The following is an 18,280-nucleotide window of genomic DNA, read 5'->3' on the forward strand; positions in this document are numbered from 1 at the left end:
ATCAGTGCAGTCTCCATTTTACAAATAAAGAGTCTGAGGAACAGAGAGATAAAATGGCTTCTATCACCTGCTAGAGAGTAAGCAGAGATGAGATTTGACTCTAGGCCATCTGACTCCAGGGTCCATGCTGTTGGTTAGGTACAAAGTACATTGTCCAGAAAATGACTTTCAAACAATCCTATAAGCTGAGCAAATCTTGTGTTAGTTTACAACGCAGTATACAACTTAGAACAAGTAGGAGGTAAGAAAGTTAACATAGGCCGGGCGCAGTGGCTCACGCTTGTAATCCCAGCACTTTGGGAGGCCGAGGCGGGTGGATCACGAGGTCAGGAGATCGAGACCACGGTGAAACCCCGTCTCTACTAAAAAAAATACAAAAAATTAGCCGGGCGTGGTGGCGGGCGCCTGTAGTCCCAGCTACTCGGAGAGGCTGAGGCAGGAGAATGGCGTGAACCAGGGAGGCGGAGTTTGCAGTGAGCCGAGATTGCGCCACTGCACTCCAGCCTGGGCCACAGAGCGAGACTCCGTCTCAAAAAAAAGAAAGTTAACATAACATCAAGCTACTGCCACAGAAAGACCTTGTACTGGACTGTACAAGAATTTGGCCTCATGTTCTTCTAAGAGAGAGAGGTGAAGGCAGCCACCAGTTCCATTCAAACAGCAAAATAGCAGTGGAAGATAATCAAGTGCCAGGACAGTGGCTTCGGATTGTAATAACCACAGTGAGACACTGTTACATTGTTGTAGTTGTTGAATTGTAGTTCTGGCTGACTAGTTTATTGTTGTTTAAAGCCTTTTAATCCTTTCAAGAGCCTGCTGAAGACTGAATTTTTCTCTCGGTCTGCAGCATTAACTCTCACCTATCGGCTCACTACTCCTGAATCGATGACTCTGGCCCCAATGTGGTTTCCAGAATGGCCTTACTTATTCTACTGACTCTTGAACATCTTCTCTGTGACAAATAATACGTACCTCAAATTTAAGGGGACCAAAGTACAACTCTAGATTCCCTCTGACCAATTTACACCTTACTTAATCTTTTCCACTCCATTAATGACTCTGTCATCCATTTTCTCGAGCCAAAAATATAGGCATAAGCACTAATTCCTCTTTTTATCTCATTTTCCATCTCCAAATGCCTAGTAAGTCCTGTCAGCTCTGCCTTCAAAACATATCCTGGACATGAGCACTTCTTTCCTTCTTTACCACTAGCTCCCTAAGCCATCATCACTTCTTACCTGGATTTTTTATATAGCACCTGCTTCAACCCTTGCCTCTATGGGTCAGTTACCCACAAAGACCAGAGTATTGTTTTGCTTGGTTTGGTTTGGTTTGGTTTGGTTTGGTCTGGTCTGGTCTGGTCTGGTCTGGTCTGGTCTGGTTGGTTTGGTTTTGAAAGAGTCTCACAGCCAGGCGTGGTGGCTCACACCTGAAATCCCAGCACTTCGGGTGGCCAAGGCAGACGGATCATGAGGTCAAGAGATCGAGACCATCCTGCCCAATATGGTGAAACCACATCTCTACAAAAAATACAAAAATTAGCTGGGCGTGGTGGTGTGTGCCTGTAGTCCCAGCTACTCCGAAGGCTGAGGCAGGAGAATCACTTGAACCAGGGAGGCAGAGGTTGGAGTGAGCCGAGATCATGCCACTGCACTCCAGCCTGGCGACAGAGCAAGAGTCCGTCTCAAAAAAAAAAAAAAAAGAAATAAAGAAATAGAGTCTCACTCTGTCGCCCAGGCTGGCTAATTTTTTTTTTTTTTTTTTTTTTTTTTTTTTTTTTTTTTTTTTGAGACAGGATCTCCCTATGTTGCCCAGGATGGTCTCGAACTCCTGAGCTCAAGCGATCTGCCCTCCTCAGCCTTCCAAAGTGCTGGGATTACAGGCATAAGCCACTGTGCCCTGCCCAGAGTATTGTTTTCAAAGACGAATCAGATTATGTTATTAAAATTCTCCAATGGCTTCCCAATGCAGCCTCAGGATTAAACTCAAGCCCTACTAACACCATCTGGTCCTTGGCTATCTCTGCAATTTCATCTCTTTCATTCCCTTATTCCTTCTCTCCAGACACAGAAGCCTTTTGTTGCTCCTTTATTCTCTCCTCAAGTTCTTTGCCCTTTCTGTGCCCTCTGTGTGTCCCCTGGATATGTGTTTGTCTCACCCCCCATTTCATTCAGGTTTCTGCTCAAATGATGTCTCCAACCACTCTCTGTAAAATAGCACCCCGCCCTTCCCACTTTTCTACTTTCTGACTCGTCACCCTGCACTACTTTTCTTTTGGGAAAACTGCACAATTACTATTTTTCTTAAAAGTACTTATTAATACTTGAAACTATATGCATATGTTTTTTTTTATAGTCTTTCTTCATCACAGAGGCAAGAATCCACAAAAGCAGGGATTTCGTTTTGTTTGTAAATAAAGCACCTGGCACATATTAGTTGCTCAATAAATATCAACCGACAGATTAAGTTATGAGTATGCTCAAAGTTCAAGGAAGTTTGAAACTGACCTGGAGGTCAGGGAAAGTATGGTTAAACTACATGAGAGAGATGGCTGCTGGATGTTTTTCAGACACACGTGTGGACAGACCAAATCCTGCCTCCCAAGTAGGCTTTTATTGACTCAGCCTCTTTGAGAGTTAGTAAATAATGTATTTTTTTTTTTTTTTGAGGCGGAGTCTCGCTCTGTTGCCCAGGCTGGGGTGCAGTGGTGCAACCTCGGCTCACTGCAAGCTCCGCCTCCCGGGTTCACGCCATTCTCCTGCCTTAGCCTCCTGAGTAGCTGGGACTACAGGCGCCCGCCACCACACCCGGCTAATTTTTTGTATTTTTAGTAGAGACAGGGTTTCACTGTGTTAGCCAGTATGGTCTCGATCTCCTGACCTCGTGATCCGCCCTCCTCGGCCTTCAAAAGTGCTGGGATTACAGGCGTGAGCCACCGTGCCCGGCCGCAAATAATGTATTTTAATGTTAGACATACTTAAACTAAAAAGTCATTCATTGTTTATCTGAAATTCTAATTTAACTATGCATCCTGTATTTCATCTAGTAATCTTATTTGAGAGCCCTGAGCCCTTATACCCTCTGGTTGAGTAAACTCCACGCTTCACCAGAAAACAGCTTACCTCAAGAAATTTGTATGAACACCCACTCTCTATCCTCTTCTCATCTTTCACCTAATTTTCAATTTTGTGTCTTACAACTTAGTTTTTCAATTCTTAATTTTGTTTCTTCTCACTATTCTTTAAGATTACTGTGGTAGATGGTTGCACAAATACACCCAATAAACCTTTCTTCCCTGGGCCCCACCCTTGCAGTACCGTCCCTACACTGCCTTTGGTTTGGCCCCTGTGACTTGCTTTGGCCAATGTGAGGCAAGCGGAAGTTCGATAAGTACGTGCGCACTGGGGCATGACCTCGGGGAACTGCTTTCCCATCACGTCTAGCCTCCTTGGGAATGAAAGATTTTATGAAGACAGAGGCTTAGCATCTTGGCTGAATGGCGGGCATAAATGAGCCTAGGCAAAGCCAGCCGGAGCGGGGGGTGGGGGAGTGGGGGGATGGGGGGTGGGGGAAGATGGGGGTTGGGGGAGTGGGGGGTTGGGGGAGTGCGGGGAGTGGGGGGGTGGGTGGAAGTTTCGTTCTTGTTGCCCAGGCTGGAGTGCAATGGCAATCTCGGCTCACTGCAACCTCCGCCTTCCAGGATGAAGCGATTCTCCTGCCTCAGCCTCCCAAGTAGCTAGGATTACAGGTATGCATCACCACGCCTGGCTATTTTTTTTTTTTTAGTAGAGACGGAGTTGGAACGCCCCATGTTGGCCAGGCTAGTCTTGAACTCCTGACCTCAGGTGATCCGCCCGCCTTGGCTTCCCAAAGTGCTGGGATTACAGGCGTGAAGCCACCACGTCTGGCCTTCATTTTGCTTTCTATATTTTTAACCATTTATTTATTTGAGATGGAATTTTGCTCTTGTTGCCCAGGCTGGAGTGCAATGGCACGATCTCGGCTCACTGCAACCTCCATCTCCCGGGTTCAAGCGACTCTCCTGCCTCAGCCTCCCAAGTAGCTGGGATTACAAGCATGTGCCACCACGCCTGGCTATTTTTTTTTTTTTTTTAAATTTTTAGTTGAGATGGGTTTTCACCATGCTGGCTAGGGTGGTCTCGAACTCCTGACTTCACGTGATCCACTCGCCTCGGCCTCCCAAAATGGTGGGATTACAGGTGTGAGCCACTGCGCCTGGTCATTTTCAACCTTTTATGAAACTATCTAGCCAGGGCAACATAATAACAAAAAAATTAAAAACAGCCAGGCCAGCTGGTATGTGCCTGTAGTCCTAGCTACTGTAATCCTTGCTCCTGTACTCCTCCTTGGGGAGTTCGAGGCTACAGTGAGCCAAGATCATGCCGCTGCTCTCTAGCGCGAGCAACAGAGCCAGATCCCATCTCAAAAAATACATACATATATTGTTTCTAAATTGGGCTTTTCCTCCCCTACTTCTCTTTCTTTAGAGGGCAATTCTATTTTTCATTGGGGAACTAAGCTGGGATTTCTCATGAGGCCTAGAGACTGGAGTTAAAATAACTACTTTATTAGAGGTCTCAGCTTCTCTCCATTTTATTATTTTTTTAATTTGTTATTCATTTTTTTTAAAAAAATGGAATGCTTCGGTCGGGCGCAGTGGCTCACGCCTGTCATCCCATCCCTTTGGGAGACGGAGGCGAGTGGATCGCCTGAGGTCAGGAGTTCGAGACCAGCCTGGCCAACACGGTGAAACCCCGTCTGTACTAAAAATACAAAAATTAGCCGGGTATGGTGGCGGGCGCCTGTAATCCCAGCTCCTAGGGAGGCTGAGGCAGGGGAATCGCTTGAACCTGGGAGGAGGAGGTTGCAGTGAGCCGAGATCGCGCCACTGCACTCCAGCCTGGGCGACAAGAGCGAGACTTTGTCTCAAAAAAAAAGAAAAGAAAAAAAAAAACGGAATGCTTCACAAATTTGCCTGTCATCCTTGTGCAAAGGCCATGCTAATCTTCTCTGCATTGCTCCAATTTTAGTGTAAGTGCTTGCCGAAGGGAGCACAGCTCTGTCCATTTTATTTCATGTTTCTTGGGCTCACTGCCCCATTATAGTGTAAGCCCTTCGATGGTGAAGCTTATTCTGTCTGCTTGTTTACTGTTGGATCACCAGCACCTAGAACGCTGCCTGGCACATAGTAGGTACCCAATAAATATTTCCTGTATGTTGGATGAATGAATTGTCTCTCTCCTCTCTTGTCTCCAAAGTTGGTATCCACCACTATCCTGTGAAAAGAGCAGAGGTGACTGCATTTTAGAGGCCTTGCAGAGGACTTATTAAACACTTACTGTGGGACTCTATCCTCATAACTTTTTAATTTACTTATTTATATTTTTAAAATCAAAAAATAAAGATCTATATATTTATGATGTACAAAATGATGTTTTGTTCTATGTGTACATTGTGGGAAGGCTAAATCAAGCTAATTAACATATCCATTACATCACATACTTATTTTTTCTTTTTGTGGCAAGAACATTTAAAATCCACTCTCAGCAATTTTCAAGTATTCAATAACGTTGTTGTTAACCATAGTCACCATGTTGGACATAGCTAAACTTCTGAATCCGTACACCTGGGTAGAACAGAATTTGCCTCTAATTGATTCACTGGAGATGGGGATTTAATGCTTAATTTAAGGGATTAACCATTGTATTCTATCAACTGAACTCACGACGAAACTATTATAGGTGTCTAAGAAAGCTGTTTCTAATGTCCGCAGAAGCAAAAGACTTATCTAAGATTCTCCAGGTAGTTAGTGACCAGTTCTAGTTCTGTCTGAAATTCGTACTCAGGTCCCCTGACTTCCAGTCAGTGATATTCCGACCATGGCATCCTGACTGCTAACCCTTGCTAACAAAATTTGAAGTAGATCACCTCTGACCTTTGTTTATGTTTAGAAAAGCTGTTGTGCTCGAGGCCTTCTATCAAGTACCCGCTGCGCTGGGTTTAGTAAAATACATAAGCTACTCCCCAGTTTTGTTGTTGTTGGTTTTGCTTTTGCTTTTTAAAGTTTTTATTACAGTATAACATCCACACCGAAAAGTGCACAAATCCTCCATAAACTCCGATCGAGAGGCAAGACAAGCCAGCCTTCTCGCGCTCCCTGCCCTCTCCACCCGTCCTGCCAAGGGTAACCACTTGCTGGGAGATTTGCAGCAGAACGCAAAGGAGAGGGATTAGGGAGCACCTTGTTCCAGCAAAAAACTGGAGTAAGCCTAAAACTTCCTGGGAGTTAAGTGTAAATTTAAGCCAGGTATTCTAGCAAGGTTGAGTTCAACAGGATTGCCATTATTTTAACTAGAATTCAGTTGAGAGTAGGGCGCCATCGCCGTCTTCCGCCTTAGTCACTCGGCCCTGAGCTAGCTCACGCCCGCCCCCGCCCCGCCCCACCCCGCCCCTTCCACGCCCCCACGCCCCCGTCCCGCTCCCCCCATCCCGACCCGCCCTCTCTCGCCCGCCGCCCGGCCCGCCGCAGCCCTCCCCGCGTAGCCTGGGAGCAACTCGGCGTTCACTCGGGAGACGCCGCCCTGGGGCCCCGACAACCGGTCCTGTGCAGTTCTTCAACCCCGGGTGGCCGTCCGAGGCAGTTCGCGGAGTGGCGGCTTACCTTTTAACCCAGGAATGCCCGTATCTTGAGAAAAAGAGAAACAAAGGGGTGGGCGGGGGTGGGGACTAGGGGAGGTGGGGTCGGTGGAGGGGGAACTAATAAGAGTTTAGGTAGAGACAGAAGTGAGTTTTGAAAAGAATGTATGACAAGCTGGTCAGGATGGCCGAGCGGTCTAAGGCGCTGCGTTCAGGTCGCAGTCTCCCCTGGAGGCGTGGGTTCGAATCCCACTCCTGACAAGTTGTAACTTTTAGTATTTACACACAAATCGAGTTTAACTTTACGCTACATTTCCCTACCTTTTCTTTGTGACACGGCCTTCTCTCTTTTTAAAAACTAAATTTTCCAAGTTCAGGAATAAAAGCACTCTTTGTTTTTATTAGCCACTCCAAAGATAGCAAAAAGTACTCTGTACTCCGAAAATAATTTCAGAACCTACTGGTGTTTTGAAATCTCACCTCCTTTCTCCGTTTCTCCTCTGTCTCTAGTTGTCTTTCCTTCTCCCTCCTTCACAGGCAGAGTTGAATGTTACTCTTCAGTTCATGGCTCATTACATTACTGCAGGGCTCCTCTTTATTTAGTTATAGATATCTTTAATTCCCTTTCCTCAGTCTCATTCCCCACCTCATCCTGACTCCCCATAAGAAATTACTGCGAGAGTTCCGGTCTGGCAGAGAGCGCGGAGAGACGCAGAGCGCGGCCCGCTCCTCCAGGGCCCTGCAGGCCCTCCGGGCCCGGGTCGGCGGGTGAGCTAGGGAGCCCCGAGACAGGCCGCGCCCTCTGCCCTGCAGATACCGGAGGCCTCTGCTGTGGCTGCCCACTGGCTGGGCCCAGGCCTTGAAGCGGCGGCGAACCTCTCTTCCCTACCGTACCTCGGTGACTGATGGCGGCGGCGGCCTCTCCCAACCCGGACCCCGCCGGCCGTCGGGTCTCCCGGCCCAAGCCTGCCGGGCCTGGACGAAACCCTCGCCGAGCAGCCTGGACGCAGCGCCTTTGGGTGGTGGCGGGAGTGGCGGGCCGGGAAGCGTGGCGGCCGCTCGAACGCCGCGCGGCGGAGGGCGTTAGGGCATAGAGGGCCCGGGAAGGCGGCCTACGGACGCAGGCAGGCTCGGCCGCCTCTTAAGGCCACGGAGCCGCCAGATCTGGGTCCCGGGTGACCACTCTGTCGCCATTCGGCGAGACCTGCTTAGTCCTAACGACAACGGACAAAGGCCTTAACGGGCCTGGGAGGTGAGCGAAGTCCCGAACGACGACGGGTGGAACGGTTAGCGGCGATCGGGCAGTTGTTCTTCGTACTACCAGACCTTGCTGTCGGAAGAGAGAAATGGTAGAATGAACAGGCCCTAACGGTTTTGGGCCCCGTTGGAAAATGCCGGGGGCCACCCAGATCCCATCTGGGGAAAGATTTTACCTGGGCCCCTTTATAGGCTGGAGAGGGCCCTGGTGGTACCAATCATGACACTAGTGGTGAGAGAGAAGGCGTGGCCTGCGTCCGAATCGCCACTGCACTCCAGCCTGGGGAAAGAAACAACATTTGTCACATCTAGCCCTTCTAGGTGGAAAGAGGTTGCCGACGTATGATAGAGTTAGAAAGTCACACATCTTGTAAATTCTCATTTGTTTAAAAGAAATCATAGAAAATACATGTCTTCTGGAGATGACTTTTGGAAATTAAGTTGTTAGACGGCCTCTAGAAGCGATACGTTCACGTTTGTTCGGTGGGTTAGATGACATGGAGCTCGAAGACCCGAGAAGGAAAGAAGGTTCTATGCTAGACTGGTCATATTTAGAAGACATTTTCATATTCTATCCATTGTTTTGTGTGCATTTGCTTCCTCACTACTGTGTATATAGTTGACAATGCTAAGCTTTTTTGAAATGTCTATTCTTTTTAGATATTCTGAAGTGTCTGATATATGTTAAAATTAGAGGTAGTAAAATCACATTTTGTAAATATCTTTTTGTTACAATTCATAGGAATGTTGCTTTTTGGGGGGAATGGCCAAATCACCTGTTGAGTAATACTCATTGTGTTTGTGCAGTGGTTCAGGGGAGGAGAGAGGAGGGGGAGGTGCAGAGAGCTCTGTGCCATCCTGCTTACATCGAGGCAAGATGAATCACTATGTCTGTGCATTTTGTTTTACTTATCTATGTATATAGTGTACATAAAGGACAAACGAGTCCTAATTTACAGCATCTAGTCTTTCTGGATGTTAAAGAGGTTGCCAGTGTATGACAAAACTAGAGTTAGTAAACTAATATATTTTGTACATTTTGTTTTACAAGTCCTAGGAAAGATTGTCTTCTGAAAATTTGAGCATTCTTGCCCACTAGGTTGATGGAGATGGGAAGGGTTCTAGGCCAGAATGTTCACATTTGGAAGACTCTTTCAAATTATAACTGTTGTTACATGTTTGCAGTTTATTCAAGACTGCTGTGTACATAGTGGACAAATTAACTCCTTACTTGAAACATTTAGTCTATCTAGATGTTTAGAAGTGCCTGATGTATATTAAATGTAGAGGTAGTAAAATACCACTTTGTAAATATCTTTTTGCTAAAATTCATAGGAAATACTTTTGGAAATTGAATTGCGAAGCCACCTTTGTGAGCAGTATATTACTGTCTATACTTGCTCAATGGTTTAGGGGAGGTGGGAGGGAAGAAATTGCAAAAGATAATACGCTAGTGTGTTCATACTTGGACATTTTCAGACACCATTTTTCTGTATGTTTTGTGCATTTTGTTTTGCTCTGTATATAGTGTATACAATGAACAAATAGTCCTAATTTTTTAACATCTAGAGGTTGCCAGTGTATGACAAATAGTAAAATTAGCATATTTTGTATGCTTTGTGTTGAAATTCATGGGAAAACTTGTCTTCTGTAATTCACTTTTGCATAGGAGTTTGTTCAGCCATCTCTAAGCATTACACGTGCGTGTACTTGTCCACTGAATTGAAGGCAGAGAAGGAAGAGAAGAGGGAATGATTCAAGGCCAAAATGGTCACATTTAAAAGATACCTTAGATGATAATCATTGTTATGTGTGTGCAGTTTTATTTAACAGTGCTGTGTACATGGTGGACAAGTTATGAAATATCTAGTTTTTAGATATTTGGAAGTGCTTGATGTATTTTAAAGTAGTAGTAGAATAACACTTTTTGTAAATAGCTTTTAAAAACTGATGGGAAATGCTGTTCGGAAGTGGATTTGTTGAACCACCTGGGAGGTAGGAGGGAAAAAATTGCAAAAGGTGTTTTCCATTGTTTATTAGAAAATTTCAGCTTAATCCATTGCCTATATGTTACATGCATTTCATTTAACTTTGCTATGCTGTATATATTGTGTATATACTGGACAAATGATTCCTGATTTTATAATATCTAGTCTGTAGCTATTAAAGAGGTTGCCAATGTATGATAAAAGTAGTTAGTAAACTAACGCATTTTGTACACTTTGTTAAAATTCATAGAGAGGCTGTCTTCTGAAAAGGACTTTTGGAAGTGAAATGATAACATTAGCTCAAAGTGACACATGTGCCTATATCCACCAGATTGGTGGTGGAGAGGAGTTGGAAGGAATGAAGGGTTCTAGACCAAAATGTTCCTATTTAGAAGACACTTTCAGATATAACCATCGTTACATGTGTGTAGTTTATTCGACAGTGCTATGTATATAGTGGACAAACTTAAGTCCTTATTTGAAATATCTAGTCTTTCTAGATGTTTAGAAGTGCATAAAGTATGTTAAAAGTAGAGGTAGTAAGTAACACATTTTGTAGTTATCCTTTTGATATGAAATATTGTCTTGGAAATTGATCAATTATCTGAGAAGTACACATTATGATATTTGTGCTGGTTCAGGGGGAAGAAGGAGCACAAAGTTCAAAGGGCTTTCTACCAGCGTCCAATGTGTTTATGATGAGGCACATTGACTATTGTCCCTTATGTCTGCATTTTCGTTTATTGTGCTGTGTATATAAGCAGACATAGGAGTCCTAATTTACATCTAGTCGATGTTAAAGAGGTTGCCAGTGTATGGCAAAAGTAGAGTTAGTAAACTAATACATTGAGTACACTGTGTTAAAATTCATAAGGAACACTTCTTAAAAACAGAAGTAAAATTATTAAAATCCCCCCCTAAGCATTACAGATGGCTTATAGCTGTCAACCGGGTTGGTAGAGGTCAGAAAGGGAAGTGTTCTAGGCCAGAATGTTCCTATTTAGAAGACACTCAAATTATAGTCTATGTTATGTATATACGCCATTTATTCAATACCACTGTGTATATAATGGAAAACTTAAGTGCAGTTTGAAACATCTAGTCTTTCTAGGTGTTTAAAAGTGCACAACAGTCAGGTGCGGTGGCTCACTCCTGTAATCCTGGCACTTTGGGAGGCCAAGGTGGGCGGATCACGAAGTCAAGGGATCGAGATCATCTTGGCCAACGTGGTGAAACCCCATCTCTACAAAACATACAAAAATTAGCTGGTCGTGGTGGCATGCACCTGTAGTCCCAGCTACAGAGGAGACAGAGGTTGCCGTGAGCCGAGACCATGCCACTGCACTCCAGCGTGGTGATAGAGCAAGCTCCGTCTCAAAAAAACAAAACAAAACAAAAAAAAAAGCACAACATAGGTTAAAAGTAGAGGGCTAGAGTAACACCCCTCTAAGCATTTGTTTTCAGTACGTCCTAGGAGTGGTTGCATTTGGGAATGGAATTGTTAAAACTTGATGCTTAGGAGTCTATGCTGACTATTCACTGCGTGGTGGGGTGGGGAGGAGGAAGAGGTATACAGGGAGAAGGGTTCTGTGCCCCTGAGTTAGATTAGTTCAGATGGTCTAATCATTGCTCTATATGTGCATTTTATTGTGTTAATATTGTATATTAAAGGATAAACAAGTCTTAATGCTCAAAGTATGTTAAAAATAGATGTAGTGAATCAGTCCCTTTGTGAATGTCCTATTGTTAGTTTTTAGGAAGGCCTGTCTTCTGGGAGTGACCTTTATTGGTCCACTTCTTGGAGCTAGACGTCCTGTACTTAGTCACTGGGGATGGTGGAAGAGGGAGAAGAGGAAGGATGAAAGGAAGGTCTCTTTGCTAGTATCTCCATATCTAGAAGATGGTTTTAGATGATAACCACAGGTCTATATGAGCATTTTTAGTGAAGTGCCTGTGTTTATTGTCGACAAAGTTCATTATTTTGCAAAATTTAACCTTTATGAATGTCTGAGGTGACAACGTATGATAAAAACTAGAGCTAGTGGGCCAGGCATGGTGGCTCACGCCTGTAATCCCAACACTTTGGGAGGCTGAGGCAGGCGGATCACAAGATCAAGAGATTGAGACCATCCTGGTCAACATGGTGAAACCCCATCTCTACTAAAAATACAAAAATTAGCTGGGCGTGATGGCGCGCTCCTGAAGTCCCAGCTACTCAGGAGGCTGAGGCAGGAGAATCACTTGAACCTGGGAGGCGGAGGTTGCAGTGAGCCGATATCGCGCCACTGCATTCCAGCCTGGGCAACAGAGCGAGACTCCATCTCAAAAAAAAAAAAAACTAGAGCTAGTGAATTAGCCAATTTGTAAATACCTTTGTTATAATTGACAGAAAAGATGCATCTTGGACATGGAATTGTTAAACCGCCTCTGAGCAGTATATATCAGGACTTGTTCATTCTTTTGGCTGTACTATAGGAATACATTAAGTAATTCAATGGAAATATACCTTGCTAATATTATAATGGTATAGCTCTGCTAATGAATTATCTTAGAAACATTATACTTAGTGTATTCTGTTGCTGTATGTTTCATTTTAAATTGAGCATTAAGGGAATGCAGCATTTAAATCAGAACTCTGCCAATGCTTTTATCTAAAGGCATGTTGCCATTTTTGTCTTCTATGAAATTTATCCCAAGAAAGGTAGGACTACATTTTTTTTTTTTTAACAGATTGAGTTGGTGTAGTGTATTCTTGTTTATCAAAATACTCATAAAGCTTTGGGATTTTGAATTGGTAAATATTAATGATGTGTGAAAACTCATGATACATACTGTACAATCTCAGTCCCGTAAGATTGGATGTTGTGCCTACACACACAAGACCTAGAAGAACACGTCAAACTATAAACTGCTTGTGATTCTGAATGACTTTGTTCTGTGCTTCTTGTGATTTTCAGTTTCCTATAATGACATATTAACATATTAACTTTTTAAAATAAAGGTTATTTTAAAAGCCTGTTTAAAAAAAAATCACTGGAAAAGGCATCCTTTTCTTTCTATATGCTTTTATAGAACAAGTATGATTGGTTTGGGTGAATGTGTTTTTAATTTACATAAGTGATACTGCATCATAGATCTCTTTCTTATTCCATTGGTACCGCAGTTTTGAACTATGTTGCTGTGTGCACATCTAAACCAATTATTTTCATTGCCTCATAGAGGTCTGCAATGTGAAGTCACCTACTCTTCTACTTTGCCACTACAAATAAGGGTTCCATCAATGAACATCTTCCTATATTTCAATTATAAGGCTGTATAAGATTTTCCTTGAGATACAGCAGGAACACATTGCAGGTCATGTGATCTGACAATCTACTAATTTTGCAGTTCAGAACAGGACCTGGGACCCAGGGAGCATGATGTAGACACACAGAAGTTCATGTTTAATGACATCTCCAGAAGTATTCCTCAAATTGAAGTTTCCTAATGTCTAGCCTGATCATCTTGAGCATTAATAGCTACTGTTAGAAACATGAATAGGCAATGTTTCTATTTTGAGCTCATAATTTTCTGCAAAGCCTCAATTAATCAAAAACCTCAGATGACTGGAATTTTCTCTTCATTATTCCTTTTTAAAAAAGAAATTCAATCTAATTACCGAGTTACCAAAGCAGAATATAGAGTGAATCTGTTTTATGATCACTGATATTCAAAATTTTTCTGCTCTCTTTCTCTCCTAAAACCCTCAAACTTCACAAAAAGATTCAAGCATGCACTGAAAGAAAAATGAATTGATATGTGTTAGAAAGATCATCAGCAAGGCTAGAAAAGAACAAAGTTCCCCCTTATTGCCCAAGTATTCACTCCACATATTCACTCCATTTCTGCCTACCCTGACATTCTGATCAAACATGGCTTTGAATCCCTCTTTCAGAGGTGGCAACATAAGAGAAAGGAGGAAATGGCAAATAGGTGTACCCCCTAGGGTAGCAGAAATAACACTTAAAGGTGCTTGGAAGGCCAGCAGATTAGTCGAATTCAATTCAGGCTGCCTAGGCCCATCTCTGGACACTGCCACTTGCCAGCTACTTACCTTCCAGGAAACTGACTTTGCATCCTTGTGCCTCAGTGCCCTTCTCTTTAAAATGGAGGAAATAATTGCACCTTTCCTCATAACTATGCAGTAAGGATTACATGACTTGGAATATGTAAAAAGCTTAGAAGAGTGTCTGGCAAACAACAAATGCCTGATACATTGTATTTTTTTTTTCCATAATTGAGTACCTGCTTGTATTAGGGTCCTTCAGAAATACCGAACTAATAGTCTATCTATCTATTAACTATGTATGTATGTATGTATGTATGTATCTATCTATCTATCTATCTATCTATCTATCTATCTATGCCTGTCTATCGAGAGACAGACAGTAATTTATGATAAGGAATTGGTTCACACAATTATGGAGGAGGCTGAGAAGTCCCACAATCTGCCATCTGCTAGCTGGAGCCCCAGAAAAGCAGGTAGTATAATTCAGTCTGGGTCTCAATCAGGCCTGAAAGCCCCAGGAGTCAATGATGTAAATCCCAGTCCAAGAGCAAGAGGAAAAAAATGAGATGTAAAGCAGTGGGGTAGGGGTAGAAGAGGTGAATTCCTCCTTCCTCAACCTTTGTTCTATTAACGCCCTTAACAAATGGGAGGGATCATACCGGGGAGGGCAATTTGCTTTACTGAGTCCCTGATTCAAATGATAATCTCATCCAGAAACACCCTGAGATAAGGTCTCGCTCTGTCACCTAGGCTAGAGTGCAGTGGCACAACCAGGGCTCGCTGCAGCCTCGATCTTCTGGGCTCAAGCATTCCTCCCACCTCAGTCTCATGAGTAGCTGGGACTACAGGTGCATACCACCACACCTGGCTAATTTTTATTTTTTATTTTTTTGTAGTGACATGAGGGCCTCACTATGTTGGCCAGGCTGGTCTCAAACTCCTGGGCTCAAGCGATCCTCCTACCTTGGCCTCCCAAAGTGCTGGGCCACCAATCCCAGCCAGAAACAATGTGTAATCTGAGTATCTAATGAACCACTGTAATTGACACATACTATTAATCATCACACTGCTGTTGGCCAGGCCCTGTGCTGGTCTCTGGAGATACAGCAGTGAAGAGGACAGGCACAGCCCCTGCCTTGAGAAGTAAACAGGCTAGCTCAGACAGATATGAAGCAAGTAGATGAGCATTGCTACTTAGAATGCAGTGGGAAACACAGTCCCTTCTAGCTCCACCTGCCCATAGGAGAACCTCAGCAGCTGAGCTAGAGGCCCTACTTAATCCACAACTTGTAAATTCAAATGCCATCCAAACTGCTTTGGTAAGGCATTGTCTTTTTAAAAGAAAGCATGAAACACCTGACACTTATGCCAAGTCAAATGTTCTCCGGCTATCTCCAGACAAAAAACAGTTTTAAGACTTGCATATACCCTCACCTAACTGCTCTCCACTTATCTGAACTGAGCATTCTCTTCCTCACCTTTAGTTACACACTGTTCCCTTTGCCCAGGGCGTCTATTCTACTCCTTCTCCCACATCTATCCTCTTGCCTTGACAAGTTCTATATCTCCCTCGTGGCTCAGTGTGGGTATCACTTCTTCCATAAAGTCTTCCTTCCACCTTCGCCCAATCAGGGTTTTTGTTTGTCTGCTTTTCTGTTTTGTTTGTTTTTTTCAGCCTCAACCTCCTGAGCTCAAGAGATCCTTCCGCCTCAGCCTCCAGAGTAGCTACGGCTACAGGTACATACCATTATGCCAGGCTAATTTATTTTATGTAGAGATGTGGTCTCGCTATGGACTGTGTTGCCCAAGCTGGTCTTGAGCTCTTGGCTTCAAGTGATCCTCCTACCTTAGCATCCCAAAGTGCTGAGATTACAGAGGTGATCCCCACTGCACCCAGCCCCACACAGACAGGTTTGTTTTCAAATGAGGCTGCAGGCCTGCGCAGTGACCCATGCCTGTAATCCCAACACTTTGGAAGACCTAGGCCAGAGTATGTCTGGAGCCCAGGAATTGGAGAACAGCCTGGACGATATTATGAAACCCTGTCTCTACAAACAAAACACAAAAATCACCTGGACGTGATGGCAGACACGTAGTGGCACACATTGGTAGGCCTAGCTACTCAGGACGCTGAAGCAGGAGGATTGCTTGAGCCCAGGAGTTCAAGACTGCAGTGAGTTAGGATTGTGCTATTGCACCCAAGCCTGGGCAACTGAGCCAGACCCTGTCCCTAAAAAAAATAAATAAATAAGCAAATGTGGGGCCGAGCGTGGTGGCTCACACCTGTAATCCAGCAATTTGGGAGGCCGAGGCAGGTGGATCACTTGAGGTCAGGAATTTGAGACAAGCCTGGCCAACATGGTGAAGCCCGTCTCTACTAAAAATACAAGAAGCAGCCGGGTGTGGTGGTGGGTGCCCGTAGTCCCAGCTACTTGGGAGGCTGAGGCAGAAGAATCGTTGAACCCAGGAGGCAGAGGTAGCAGTGAGCCAAGATCGCGCCATTGCACTCCGGCCTGGGCAACAGAGCGAGACTCCATCTCTAAATAAATAAATAAATAAATAAATAAATAAGCAAATGTGGCTCAAAGCACCCTGTACTCCCAATAGTATTACATCTCACTATACTATAACTGCCATTAAATTGTTTTCCCTTCCCATCAGCCTCTTCACCCATGTGTGATTAGCATGGTAACTGCCACATAATAATTGGCCATTGACAAATAGCCACTCACTAGACAAACAAGCATCTGATTGCAAACCATTTCCACTTTTACACATAAATTGTTTCCATGATGTATCCATATATGGAGAACTAGGAAGGCATAGGCTTTTGGGAAAGATGGTGAGACTCATCACGTGGAATATTCAATAGCTTCAGTAGCCAGTACCACTGCTGCCAACTCAGTAGTACAAACCATGCAATCTGTTGAGGGCCACTTGGCTACAAGCCTCCTATAAAGGTATTTCTGGAGCTGATGGAGCAGGAGAGTGGAAATGAGGCAGGATTGGTAAGGGGATGAATTAGTGATTTAGTGTTAACATCTGCACCAGTGACTCAGCCTGTCCTATCATTTGAGGGAAGTTTGTATCTGGGCCTAGGGAAAAAGAACAGAAGATGGAAGGCTCTAGTGAAAAAAAAAAAAAAGGGTCTGCCTTTCCATTGCTGCTTGATGTTTATAAAGAAAGGTGGGGAATTGGCCGGGGGCGGTGGCTCACGCCTGTAATCCCAGCACTTTGGGAGGCCAAGGTGGGCAGATCACCTGAGGTCAGGAGTTCAAGACCAGCCTGACCCAGCATGGTGAAACCCCGTCTCTACTAAAAATACAAAAATTAGCCGGGCATAATAGTGGGCTCCTGTAATCCCAACTACTCGGGAGGCTGAGGCAGGAGAATCGCTTGAACCCTGAAAGCAGAGGTTGCAGTGAGCCGAGATCACACCATTGCACTCCAGCCTGGGTGACAGAGCGAGGCTCCGTCTCAAAACAACAACAACAACAACAAAAAAGAAAAGTGGGGAATTAAGCTGCAGAATGGGAGTAGAAAGTCTCCATAAAAGTAGAGTTGCTTCTGAGCTATTCCTCCAAGTGTTGGGATTTTGTCTCCAGAGCTAGAGCAGGAAATCATATTTCAAGCCTTGACAATCTACATAAAATAATATGCTCTGAAAGCAAAAGCCAGAGAAGTGGAACTTTCTGTGCCAGGTGAGCTGTGGGCTGGGTCTTGGGAGATGGGTGAGAGGGTTGGTAATAGTTACAGTGAACTTTCATTTCCTTGGTCTTGTGTTTCTATGTGGAGAACTTCTGCTAAGAGTAAAGCTGACTTCTTTCCTACTTCTCAATTTCTCTTTCTTCGTCTTGGAGAGTTTGGGAGAAGGCATCTATCTCAACCCTTCCTGGACTTCTTCAAGTCAGCCTGTTCTAGTGGGCCCCTTAAGCAAATGGAGGCTTCTCTGACAGCTTCTTTTCTCAAGTCTTGGTGACAAATATTTGTTTTTGCTTTGATTTGTTCCTTTCCAAAAAACTCTGAGTACAACGCAATCTTTTAAAATAGCGAATCACAGCTTGTTTTATGTGGCCAGATCTTACTGTCTGCTGTGAATTTTCAGAGATGCTACAGCCTTCTCAACAACAGATTATCAATCATTCCAAAGACTGACCTTCCAAAACATTACCTGCAGATTCTGACAATGAATCTGTTTAAGATTTCCCCAGGAAAGAAAATAGAATGACTAGAGATTATGAAGTTGCCTGTAGTTTAAATTTGGTGTTTGCCTTCCGCTTTCCCTGGTTCCTCTCGTACATGTTGTAAGAATATAACATGTGGGAAAAAA

At 44.0% G+C, this 18,280-nt stretch overlaps 2 non-coding genes across 2 annotated transcripts; one reads left to right on the forward strand and one right to left on the reverse strand.

Moving 5' to 3' along the window:
* Positions 1–4,968: 4,968 nt before the first annotated feature.
* Positions 4,969–5,076, reverse strand: LOC115836426. The gene has a single exon (XR_004031510.1). It is a non-coding gene; the product is annotated as a U6 spliceosomal RNA (small nuclear RNA).
* A 1,759-nt stretch (positions 5,077–6,835) lies between these two features.
* TRNAL-CAG lies at positions 6,836–6,918 on the forward strand. Its single transcript has one exon. It is a non-coding gene; the product is annotated as a tRNA-Leu (tRNA).
* The last annotated feature ends 11,362 nt before the right edge of the window (positions 6,919–18,280 follow it).

The sequence above is a fragment of the Nomascus leucogenys genome, chromosome 8 (assembly GCF_006542625.1).
Source record: "Nomascus leucogenys isolate Asia chromosome 8, Asia_NLE_v1, whole genome shotgun sequence".
Lineage (NCBI taxonomy): Eukaryota > Metazoa > Chordata > Mammalia > Primates > Hylobatidae > Nomascus > Nomascus leucogenys.